Source organism: Passer domesticus, chromosome 1 (genome assembly GCF_036417665.1).
Source record: "Passer domesticus isolate bPasDom1 chromosome 1, bPasDom1.hap1, whole genome shotgun sequence".
Classification (NCBI taxonomy): domain Eukaryota; kingdom Metazoa; phylum Chordata; class Aves; order Passeriformes; family Passeridae; genus Passer; species Passer domesticus.
The window spans coordinates 54,056,540-54,069,408 of record NC_087474.1 but is presented as its reverse complement, the minus strand read 5'-3'; the positions used below and the strand labels follow the sequence as shown (position 1 = coordinate 54,069,408).

The 12,869-nt window shown below is 39.8% G+C and overlaps 1 protein-coding gene across 5 annotated transcripts in view; it reads right to left on the bottom strand.

The window, feature by feature from the left end:
- The window catches only part of ITGA9 (integrin subunit alpha 9), a 244,994-nt gene that overhangs the window by 123,893 nt on the left and 108,232 nt on the right, over window positions 1-12,869 (bottom strand). The gene's annotated exons all lie outside the window — the stretch shown is intronic.

Sequence of the window (12,869 nt, the reverse complement as noted above, 5' to 3'; positions counted from 1 at the left end):
TTACTGTGAGATGTGATCCGGAAACAGAACAAAGCAGGCTTTAATTTGGGAATGGAGGGAAAAACACAACACTTTATTAATCTACAATGTAAGAGACAAAAGGGACAAAAGGCAAAGGAAAACAAACACACACAACAATCTACAATGGAATACTTCTAAAACACTCTTTTTCTCTCCACCTCTCTAACACCCAATCCCCTCTAACACTGAATTCTCAATCTAATACTATCCTTCACATAACTTCTCTCTAGTTCATCAGGAGCGAGAGGAGTCTCCTTTTTGCACCATGGACCTCTCCAGGAAACACAGCTGGAACTTTTTGTGCTTTTATGTCACACGTGGCAGGCGCCCAGAGAGAATTTGCCATGGTGACCATCTTATTTCCATGTCTAGTGCTCTTACTACTGTCTATGGATTTAAACTGCTTCTTAGGTCTTTTTAAGAATGCTTTGTTTAGTTCTAAGAAGTGGCAGCTTTTCACTATTTGGGACACTTGTCTCCTCCATATTTTACCTCCTGGGGCCGAGGGGCCTTATGAACAGAGATTTTTTTCCGCTGAAGGCAGAGGGCTCCACCATACCTTCATTATCAGTCTGTGTTCCCTCTACTTCTTCTTACAATGGCTTTGTCACTCCTGGCTTCTGGCCAACTGCCTCCCCTAAGGTGCAGTCTCTACATTACAGGAAGATTTGGTTCCATCCCATGGTCATGTAAGAGAAAAGTCCAGCTAAAAGGTCACTCTAATCATCTCTTCTATTTAGGGCACTTCTTATTTTCTGGTATTTCTTCACTCACTCATGCTTTCTTCTTATCTGTCCATCCTCCGTCCCCTTTAAATTTTCAGCTGGGGAGGATCAGTGTTTTTTACAGCTTCTATTGTTTCAGCACTAATGGGGTTAAAAACCTCAGCCGCGGTCTGCTGACGGCTGGGCACCTTGCCCCACCCCCCCCCCCCCCCAACCTTTCTTTTCTTGGCCATGGTGCCAGCACAAGATATCAAAGTTCAAGCCAGCACAGTCTCTATCACTCTCTCCCGGGGGTTGGGGAGGGGGGGTGGGGGGTGCTTAAACATCCCAGGTCTCCTCCACCCCTGCACCTTGCAAGGGCTCTGGCCTCCCTCCCCACAGGTCGCATGGCCTCCCCCTCCTTTACCTAGACACAGCTGGACAGGGGAGAGGTCTGCCGAACTCAAAAGAGGAAGTCTTCTGGGAATTCTTTGTTTTTAACCCCTGTGTGTTCTCAGAGGTGTATCTAGATCTCCAGGGGCCACACCAGGTGCTAATTTTAAATCTGGCTACTGATTGGTTTGACCACAACTCTTCTAGAAACTCATTTCCTAGTCAAACCACGACACTTCTCAAAGAGAAATTTACAGTTTTCCCCATCCTCAGCACAGCAACTTTCTTGTTTATAGAACAAGAAAGTTTTTCAATTTCTTTATTTGTGTATTGTAGGCTTCATACCAGGTGTACAGAATGGTGCCATATTATCTGGCTGATGAGACAAAAGGATCACCTTTTCTTGTTGCTGGAACGAAGCCATAAAATTCATACCATTTGTCACAACATGCAATGCCTAAATCCAGACTGCTGTGCCAGGACAAAGTGCTCATTGTGTTCTGTTTAGTCCTGACTTCCAAAATCCAATTTATCAGAAAATTTAAGTCCAAATGCTCGACCTTTTCATAGGCAAATATTCCTCTTAAATTTTAGTTACTTAAAAACATGGCATTAATTCAGCGCAGACAAAATTGAAGCAATAAATAAATAAATCCTGTAAGTAATCACATCAAACCTCCAGATAGGCCAGCTCTCAACTTTGCCTTGCACTGGTTAGTGGGTTTCTCTGAACACAGCCCGCCAACCACAAGAAGCAATTGAGATACAATGCCTTTAAAATTACATTTTCCAGATATGGGAAACCTGAGTACTAACTGCCCTTCAGACCACCCTGTTTGATCTGTTTCAAGACAACTGTTTGCTCTCTCCAATATGTTGACTGTCCACAGATCTCTAAGTCAAAGATTAGTGGCTAACCAAACTCCCAAATCATTGGTTAGTTTGATGAATAATAGCAAATATCAGGCTGGATGACATTTACCCTCCTGCACCTTCAGCTAGCCCTTAAATTCCCTACCCTAATATGAATGTCTGCCAGAACTCTAAAGTTTAGACTGCATGTTGCTTGGAGCAATTTGTGCTTTCTTGGCAAAGAGCACTGATCAACAACAGACATAGCAGTAGTGGTGATAGTTTGACCTCTTTCCAGTCCCATAAAATGGACTATGCATGATCTGCAGCACTCTTAATCCTCTCAGCAGAAGAGACACTCATGCCAGCAGCCCCTTTCTCAGCTGTATTCCTAGGGTAGGCATTGTACCACACTGAGACTACTAAATAACAACACTACAACTCACAGAAGCTGGTAGCTTTGCTCTCACAGAAAATCAAGTGTATTAACTTAAGTAAGGATTGTTATCAGCCTATGTGAAGACTTTGTATACAGAGAAATAAGACTATAAAAGAGCATGCCATACAGCAACAGTCAAACACAAACCATCAGGCAAATTGCCACCTAATCCAACTGTATGCAACCAAGTATGTAAACATAGAACAATAAAAATGTATGCAGTGAATCAAATTCAAATCCACCTACTATTTTTGTAACTTTATTACTTCAGTATGGTAAGAATAACTATTTAATCATTTCTAAGTGTTTTAATATGGTCTTGCAGGGTTCAGTCCAATGACCTTCAAAGTAAAAAAGTAAGTTTCCTATTGACTTTGATGAACATTGGAGTGCATCTTTATTGTTTGATGGTGATCTACTTGATTTTAGTGGTGAAATTGTGACTTTTCCACCATCACAGCTCTGGGAAATACATTTCACAGACCCATTTATCTTTAAGTAAGGATAAAATTATGAATGCCACCCAGTTATTAATTTTGCTACATGTTCCCTTCTGCTCACAGTCCTTCAAAAACAAAGGCAACAGTCTGTGGCATTTGTTCTCAGTAAGACAGAGACAAGACAGTTCTGTCTGACAGGTACACAACAGACTGTCTGGAATATGAACACATAAAGAGAATCAGCTTGTTTCATTTTCAGTCTACCCAAATGTATTGCTTCCTCTGTTGAATCATATATTGATGACACAGATAGCTTTTAAGTATTTTAAGATGTCCAAGAAGAAGTCAAAAGATTAAATGAAAATAAGGTTTGAGATAGACTGAAAAATCCTTTACTGTAAAAACTGTACATTTTTTGTATAAGTTGCTTGACCTTAATGAACTGGATTTGTCCAGGGAAATGGGTTCCACAAGCAGCTTTTACATGCAATCACCGTTTGACACCAAAAGGCTTATATGCTTTGGAAGCAGTAAAGGCTAAAGACATTTCTGAGCCCTGAAAAACCAAACCTGGCAAATCATAGCATATGGACAGCACAGCTTCAGTAATTGAAAAAAAGTCTTGAAGGACACTATGATGTGTATAATATACAAGGAGATCCAATTATGAACAGAAACAACTATGCAACTAGGGTTTAATAAGTAACAGCAATAAATACTTAATCTGTACAGACTGGAGTCACTGAACTGGTGCAAGTTTTCACCGTGCCTCAATTGGAAAGCTTACCCTAGCAAATATGATAACAAAAGCTTGCTATCTCCTCTCACAGAACAATCATCTCAAAGAAATTTTTGAATGTTGTGGCAGCAACTATACATGGCCACATATTCCTTCCTTTTTTCTCTGATTCAGCAGAGCAGAAGAAAGCAAGAAAGCAAAATCTCTGCCAGATTTATGACTGTATTTCTGTTTGACTTTAGTACCAAAATGTCTTTAAAATCTGAAAAGTGATGAAAGAGCAATGATCAAATGTCACATCTGTGATTCTGAACATAATTTCCAACTGATGATGCAGTGTGACAAGTGTAAGAAGTAATTTTTTAGTACTATTAGTAGACATGGACTAAGGCACATCAATGACAACACACAAATATAGAGTCCAATATCCTAAAGGCACACTGCCTTGGCAGGCAGCCACTGCCTTTTACAACCTTAACTTTAGGCTACCAAGAGCCCACACACATCAGGAATTCAAGCAAATTTGGCTGGAACAAGACAGAGTTTTAGTCAAGGGATAGGATTTATTCTACTCATGGTGCAAGTGGTTGCCAGACTGGATATCATTTCAGCTTTCTTTTGGCTCAGTGCCACAGTAGACTCAGGGTACTGTACATGAGCTCAATAAATCATCACATTTAATCCCCTTTCTTCAACAAGGCCAAAGCCTCCAACAAGGACTCTAGAGAGTGCAAAATTCCATTTTTAATTATGGCCAAAGGGCTGAGAAATAGATTGAGATGTAAATATTCGCCACAATCTACAGCAGGAATAAAGGATGAAATATGGCCCATTAAAAGAATGAATATGAACTAATTTTCAGGAGCATCATCTGAAGAAATACACATAATCATCAGGATGACTTCTACAGTTGCTTGGTGCTTTTGTTCATGTCTTTCTGGAGTTTCTCTTTCCTTTCTCTATGGGAAAGTTCTCTGACCTTTCCGGCCTTTTTTCTACTCTCTCTGACTTGATCCTCAGGATTTTAACCCATGCATGAATTCCAGAGCTTTAACTGAATTCAGCACAGCTTTTCAGTACTTTTGAGAGTTAAATTCTGTTTAGTTAAATGACAGAGAATGAATTCCAGAACCCGTTTTTTAAAACACAAGATTGAAACTTTTAGTCTAAATGTATTTATTTCAGGTGCTAAATAACAAACACTAAAATTGGACCAGGAATTTTTACAGGCTCGAATACACAGAATAAATTTGACAATCCAAATTTAACAGACAACATATTTATGCTGCAAAATGTAAGACACTATGCTAATGCTAATCCAGCATGCAACTTTAATCAGCTCACAGGTCAGTACCACAAATACTCAACTCAGTGTTAAGAGATAAACAGTTCCCTGACCAGTGATCTCAAAAATTACTCAAATTCTCACCAGCCTTCAGAAACAAAAGCCACTACAGCCACAATCTATCAAATGAAATCACTGCTGTAGGTCTTAATAAACATAGATCTTAGCTTATGAACCAATAAAGATGACAATGTATGACTTTAAAAATAACTGTCTTCTCCTGTTATCTCAGTCTCCCTCTCTAAACTGTGAGTCATCCAGGGTGCGAGGCTTAAAAGCTATGCAATTCAATAAGACTATTAATTAGACAAATTGACTTTTGACTTCAAGACAGATTTCATTCATTTCAAATGAGTACCTGAAAACAAATAAGGAGCAACTTAACTTCCTTGCCCTGTTCCTTGCAACACTTACCAAGATTAGAAACCTTGGTGTTAAGTCCCAGAGCAAATTAATACTTTCAGCCTCCTACTATGCAAAAGAATAACAACCTTTGTCCTCACAAGAGCTTTCCTCTGTCCTCCTCTTACTTTGATAAAGATATTCTAGGACTTGTAATAAGTTAGTTCAGACTAGCATTAATTTTAGGGTTGATGTCTCCTCACTGCAAAGGCATACATAACACATTCATGACAAAATCAGCCAGAAAAGATCTAATTTCCATTACATACAAGTTGGGGATTCTTTGATACATATCTTTTTTAAGGTTTTAAGATGTTACTGTAGTTAAGAAGAGAAAAAACCCAACTGCAGTCTCTTTTACAGAGAAGAGACAGAACTAAAAGTTCACTTGATTGGTAAAAACTCATTTACAAAATTACAAGTGAATTTTTTTTGTCAAATTAATAGTATATGAAGGCAATCAGTGGCCTGATGTTTCAATCATATATTCTACTGTTTTAAGATCTTGTAACAGCTACAATTCAACAAGTATGTGAATAGCCTTTTTTTGCTAAACTTAAATATTACAAGACTTCTGAAGAATCTCAAAGTTTAGAACAGGGAAAAAGAAAAAAAGCAAAGTATTTGCAGGGTGTCACATGCCCTAATGTTATTTAGGGTTATCATCCAAAAGAATGGGAGTGGTTTCTTTATCCTCTTCCTACATGCTTTACTCCAGCTTCCATTAGGTCAGCAACTCCTCTTGGCACACACACCAAAAAGTGAAAAGATGTCCTGAAGAAAGAAAAATCAAATCCTAAATCTAGTTAAATAAACACCAAATGCCTGGGAACCTGTACGCATTGAGACAACACCCTGAGACACTGAATGAAGAGTTGGAAATCAAAACCCAAGCTAAGTACTGTGAGTCTAAGTGCTCATCATCCTTGTGCACCTGGATTCCTGCTATCAGCTGGCGAGTCATAAAGGTATTACTGATGTGGGCATAGGAGAAACTGCAATCAATAGTGCAAACATTCCATGTCAAAGGTTAAAAAGGCTATGCAATAATATACTATGGATAATCCTCTCATGGTAATCAGTAAGTACAGTTACTGCCTGCCAGCCAAAGTCGGTATTATGTATTAGTGATCTCAGATCTTGACTTTCCAGCGCTGGACTAAAATGCATTATGGCAATATAGTTTCATGTTCTTTTTACACATTTGAATGTCAGCTCTTTTACTGGATCTACTGTTTTCAGTTATATTTTTATTACCCATTCCCTTTCTCTCTTTTATAGTTCACTTTCAGACTTTCATTGGGGTTTTTTAGATGAAAAATACTGAAAATTCCTTGACTATCTAAAATCGTGTTACTTCCCTTTGAAGAAAACAGACCCACTGGGTTAAAATGCCCAGCTTTTTCCTGGTACCAGGCAAAGCACAACCAATCTGCAATATATGACAAGACATCAGCAATACTAACAACAAAAAAATACAAATCCTTAGAAAGCCCAGGAGCTGATGGGTATTTATGAAATGAAGATGTGAACTTAAGTGAGCAAAGAGAACCCAAGAAGGAGGAATAGGAGCAACAATTCAACCTTTTATTTATTTTGTTCTCTTTTTGAAAGTATAATCTATTTGAGCAGGGAATAGTATACAGAATAGAAACAATAATCAAATCTAGACTCTTCCTGCGCATATGTAACTTACCATACACTCTTTTTTTTTTCCCCACTGGAGTTTCCACATTTCATATACCTCTGATACAATGTTTTAACAAAACAAAGCTTGAAAGAGATTTCCTTTAAAGGTGTTTTAAACTGCACTGAGTGGAGAATAAGAGTTAGTTCAACTACCTGTTTCCATTTATGCAGCATTTCCCTCCAACCCTGACTGAGAAGTCAAACACAGGAGGACTGTGTATGAAGCTGTTAGAGGAAAAGGAGTTTAAGATCCTTGGCTCCTCAGTCATCATATATGATAACAGGTCTGCTAGAAGATCAACACACCAATGGACCTGGGCAAGTTGTTAACTACATGGTTAATTTCAGCATTCATATACTGTTTTTTCTTGCTCACTGTCTTGCTTTCTTCTTATACTCTATTTGCTTGTTCACTCTCTTGCTTCCTTCCTATACACATCTGGATAAAACCAGTTGTGTGTATGTGTCATCCAACAAACTTCCCGTGCAAAATCTCCCACACAAGCTGTCCTCAGAGCCAAGGACTGGGATGACGACTGACTCCCCAGCCCCTTCCTGAGGCCATAGCCCACAGCAGTGGTCAGGAGTCCTCCTTGCTGGTCCCATGTCCCTTTTGCTGCATGTGGTATTTCAGACTGAAGCCATAATGCAGCTCAGCAGCTGATACCTTGCTGTTTGATTGACACTGAACAGCACTGTGCCCCCTAGTCTTTCCCTGAGTTCTATCTGCTTCTTCACAGCCATAAGTAAACCTCTGACCTACTCTGTAAGAGGCAGCAGACGTCCTTCTTCATTCCCTTCTTCTCATGATGGTTTTCCTTCTTTCTCTTGGAAAAAAAAAATGACAGAAGCACCTGGGCATATTTCAAGAGCCAACAGCAAAGTAATCAAAAGGCTTCTCTCAGAATCTCTGTTCAGGACACAGGAGAAGGACATGCTCTTCTCCTCAGTGTTTCCCACTGACCATCTCACAAAGTACCTGACTAAATGTCTCCTCCCTTTTGAAGACGCCTGTCACTTCTCAGGGAAAATAACCATCTAAGACAAGTTTATATGAATTGAGGCAGGATTTTTCACTCCTTTGTGCATATGAGTCTGTGGTGGATTAAGAATGATATTCCCCAATTTAGTGTTCCCACTGAATTATTCCAAACCATGCACTGCTTGCTTAGTCTCCTCTTTCTCTCCTTCTCCCTCCTGCAGTGGGCTAGAGAGGAGAACCAGAGGCCCAAAAGGGCTGAGATAAGAACAATTTACTGGAAACAGCAATGAAATAAGGCAATGAACAGTAGCAGCAACAATACAAATATGTACAAGAAAGAGGTAAATGATTCACGTGTTCCCCATGAGGAAAACCTCTAACAATACCCACCACTCCCTCTGCCACATTATGTGACCCAGAAAAGGGACCCCTTTCCCCGTTACTGGAAAATTACATGAGCTGGTATAGAACCTCCAAGTTACAGCCATGCCCCTTGTGGCCACTGTCAAAATTAACAGTCTGGGCTGGCACCAGGACAGAGTCCTGGGGCACATTTTCTCTCACACTATGTCATATCCAGCAGGTCACCTTACTCTAAGTAGGTCAAACATCTATGGATGAGATTATCCTGCTACATTCCCTAGAATTGCAATGGATTTGTTTGAGAAAAGCATCAGTCTGTACCAAGTGACACAGGTGTCACTTCAGTTTGAATCCTGGTATCTCAAATTGTCCAGGTGGCTGGAAATCTGCTAGAAGACTCAAAAGGCAGTGGACAGAAAGACTGGATGGCTCTGAAACATCACAGTAGCAGGGGAAAATATATTTTAATAGATACTTCATTTTAACCACTTTTTTTTTCCTGAATTGAAGGCCTGACAATATGATTCTTATGATTCTTTCAATGCTGTTGTTACAAGAAAGCATTCATCAATACAACTTTATAAGAAACACACCTATGTATGAAACAAGGAAACATTCTAGTTAAGCCCAGTTTCCTGTAAAAATGTACAGGAAAAAATAGCAGTATTGTGCCAGGATTCAAAGTAAGCAGAATCATCCTGAGTAGAGGAGGATAGCTAGACATGAAAGAAGGTTAACATCAGTGTTTTTACTGACAGTAAATTTAGTAAAGTAGAAGTGATAGAAACGCTCCTTGGAACTCTTGCAAAGAAAACAACATACTAATCAGCATGCCTTCCTGTCTGCATGCATCTGAAAGAGAGAGACAAAGTACTTGAGAAGAATGATGTTCCTATAGTTTCATTTACAAACTGTTGAGATGAGAACAGACTACTTATGAAATCTAGAGATATTTACACACAAAAATATAAATCCTTCTTTAGGTAACAGGAAAATAGGTAGAACACAATGGGAATCTGGGAGGAGTGTTGCTGTAGTGGTTTGACCAGGCTGAATACCAGATGCCCACCAAAGCTGTAGACCTGTCTATCACTACCCTGTCTATCACTACCCTCCTCAGCTGGATAGGGGAATGGTATGATAAAAAGGTTAATGAGCTGAATAAGAACAAGGACATCCAATGATCTCCAAGGAAAAGGAGCCACTGATTACCATCATGGGCAAAATAGACTAGATTTGGGGAAATAAACTGAATTTATTTCCAACCAAATTCAGAGTAGGATAATGAGAAATAAAACAAATTTTTAAAATATACACATTTTTCCCATCCCTCCCTCCCTCCCAAGCTCTACCTCCTCCACCAGATTGACACAGGGAGATGGGGGGGCTGGTTATGGTCAGTTCATTACGTGTTGTTTCTGCTGCTGCTCAGGTGGAAGAGTCCTTCCCTTGCTCCAGCATGGGGTCCCTCCTATGGGAGACAGCTCTCCATGAACTGCAGCATGAGTCCTCCCCACAGGCTACTGTTCTTCATTAACTGCTCTAAGATGTTGTCTTTCCATGAGGTGCAGCCCTGCAAGAACAGGCTGCACCAGCATGAGTAGCCCATGGAGACACAAGTCATACCAAGAAACCTGCTTTTCTCTCTATGGTCTGTAGGTCCCTGCCATGAGTCTGCTGTAGTACAGGCTGCCCACAGCATCACAACCTTCTTTTGAGCATCTCCTGCTTCAGCATATGTCTACTCCATGGTCTGCAGGGGGATCTCTGCATCCCTGCGGTCCTTCATGAGCTGCAGCTGCACAAGCTCCACTATGATCTTCACCAGAGGCTGCAGGGGAATCTCAGCTCCAGTGCCTAAAGCACCTCTTACCCCTCTTTCTTCACTCAACTCGGTGTCTGCATAGTTGTTGCTGTCTAATATTCTCATTCCTCTCTTCTCTCAGCACAATTACATCTCAGTAACCATTTTTTTCTTCTTAAATATGTTATCACAGAGGTGTTACCATAATCTCTGATTGGTTTGGCCTTGGCCAGAAGCTGGTCCATCTTGGAACCAATTGACATTAGCTCTGTCGGATGTGGGGGAAGCTTCCAGTAGCTCCTCACAGAAGAACCCCTGCAGTCCCCATGCTACCAAAACCTGGCCATGCAAACCCAATACAGTTGTAATAACGTGACCCAAGTCTATTCTTGCATTATTAAACAGAGGATTTATTAGTCTAATCCTTTTCCAAGCATAATTTAAAATCAACAAGTAAAAGGAAAGAGTGTTACAATTGTCTGCTTTGTTATATGAATTTAAAAATGTGAACAGAGCTCATCTGTGATGTCAGCTTTTATGTTTAATATCAATTCATGTTTCATATCCTAGGTATCTACAAACAGACTTCTGAAACCAGGACCCACAGGTTGAGCTCCTTACTCCCCTATGCCATGGCTTCTGTACAGATATAAACTGTGATATCTGAAGAGGGTGAGGAAACCATATTATTCTGGAAGCAATATTTGTCTCTAAAGATGACAAATTCCCATTCACTATTTGTAACGCTTTAACTAATAGAATTAATTAACCAATAAATATTGAGAAGAAGAGTTAAAGGAAACTTATCCCTTACATAGCACAAGCATTACGCATGGTGCCAGGGACATTTTCCTAGCCTCTAGTTCTCCTGTTCTGCACACACCTACATATCAGTATGCTAACAATCACCTCAGTAACACCCTGTCTCCATGTCCTCTTCCTCCCCACCACTTTTCTCCTCTTCTTTCATTCTCCTCTGATCAGCCAGACAGCATTTTGCTAGGACTGTCCCCTCTTCAGTCTCTGAGCCTATGCTCACAACATACACAAAACCAAAAGGAAAAACAAGAAAAAATCCATACATCAGTACTTCAGAAACCTTATGGTCATTTTAGTCCATTTATAGCTGAAATCACAAATTAATAGAAAGATTGCCATTCCTTTCAACAATGGTAAGCTTTTCTCCTTGTTTCATAGATTATTCAAGAAGAAGCAGGAGTCTCCTGTTTAGAAGCCACATCAGCAAATACTGCTGCCCATCTCTCAGATGGCTGGGCTAGAGGATATTATACAATGACAAAGGGAGACTGTTTATCCCCATGGACAAGAGTAGAATGAACAAGTGTTGCTCAGGGGAACCAAGGAAAATCAAAACTTTCCCTTCAAGATCCGTGGGCTTTAAAAACAAACAAGGCAAATATTTCCACAAATGAGTGAAAACCAGTTCCTCAGATTAAAGTTGAGTGCTCTACTCTGAAGCTGTAGATGCATTCACAAGGAATAGAAAAACCGGCATTTTACAACAGCAACATTGCATGAACTGCAATAAGGTTTTAACCTAATATGATTAGGCACAGGTATTACCACTTTACACATTTCCTTTGATTACATGTTCTCCTTTGAGTACTTTTGATTATCCAATGGGTCAAGTGTGTTTATCCTAACAGCAGTACTTTCTTAAATCCCCATCTCTCTGTTCCACAACATGTAAAATTTTGGTAACAGCATGAATTTGTGGCCTTCATGGAAGACTACTCTAGATGATTTATAGTAACTCTAAATGGATAAACAGAATAGGCTGGGACATATTGGGACAAGAGAAGAGATTTCAACAAAGCTGGGAAAGGGCAGAATTAGCCTCTTCCCAACCACAGGCCCTGACAGCTAAATACACAAAAATCCTTGGGGAGGAGTCTGAAAGAGATTCTAACCAGTGAGAGTCATAAGGAGAAAGTATCAGAAGAAGTGAGGGGTGGAGGAACAATGGGAGCAGGGGGCATTGGGGATTGGCTTATTTTTTTATAATTCGGTTTTCATGAAGATATAACAAAAAGTCATTAAAATACATGTTTATCTGCACTAGATATTATATTGCACTGTAGAAGTGTAAAATAACCTTCATCTGCCCAGACTGCTCTCATTGGGTCTTTGGGTATCTCAGATATAACCACTTCTTTCCTCCTGATTATAATAATAATTTCCATGGTACCCTGAGCACAATATAGACATTTTGTGAAGTGCTGTGATACAAAATTACCTCCTCTGTAAAGAGCAACCCAATCCTAAAACCAAGAGACAATCCTGTGGAGAAATGCATCTTCTCAGGTCTAAGGCATAAGGTGACTGGAACCAGTTGCATTTTGCCAAAAATACCTCTGACACTGACCATGACAGAGGTGCAAAGGGAAAAGATTCCTTTGTTGCCCTTCAGTTGGAGTCTACGTAGCATAGTAACACTGCCCTTGGATAACTAAGTTTTCAAAGGCTGAGGGCTCAGCAGCATTAGGATTGGAAGCAGTTTTGGTAACAGCATCAACCACAATAAATATACTCTCCCTAACTATCAAACTAGGTTAAAACTGATGTTATTTCATTTTCAGGACTCAAGTCTTTCCTTAATTTCCTTAATTTTCCTTCTGAATGAACTTTGGAATTTATTTTTCCAGGGTCTGTTCATTTTCAAATTGACTAGAATG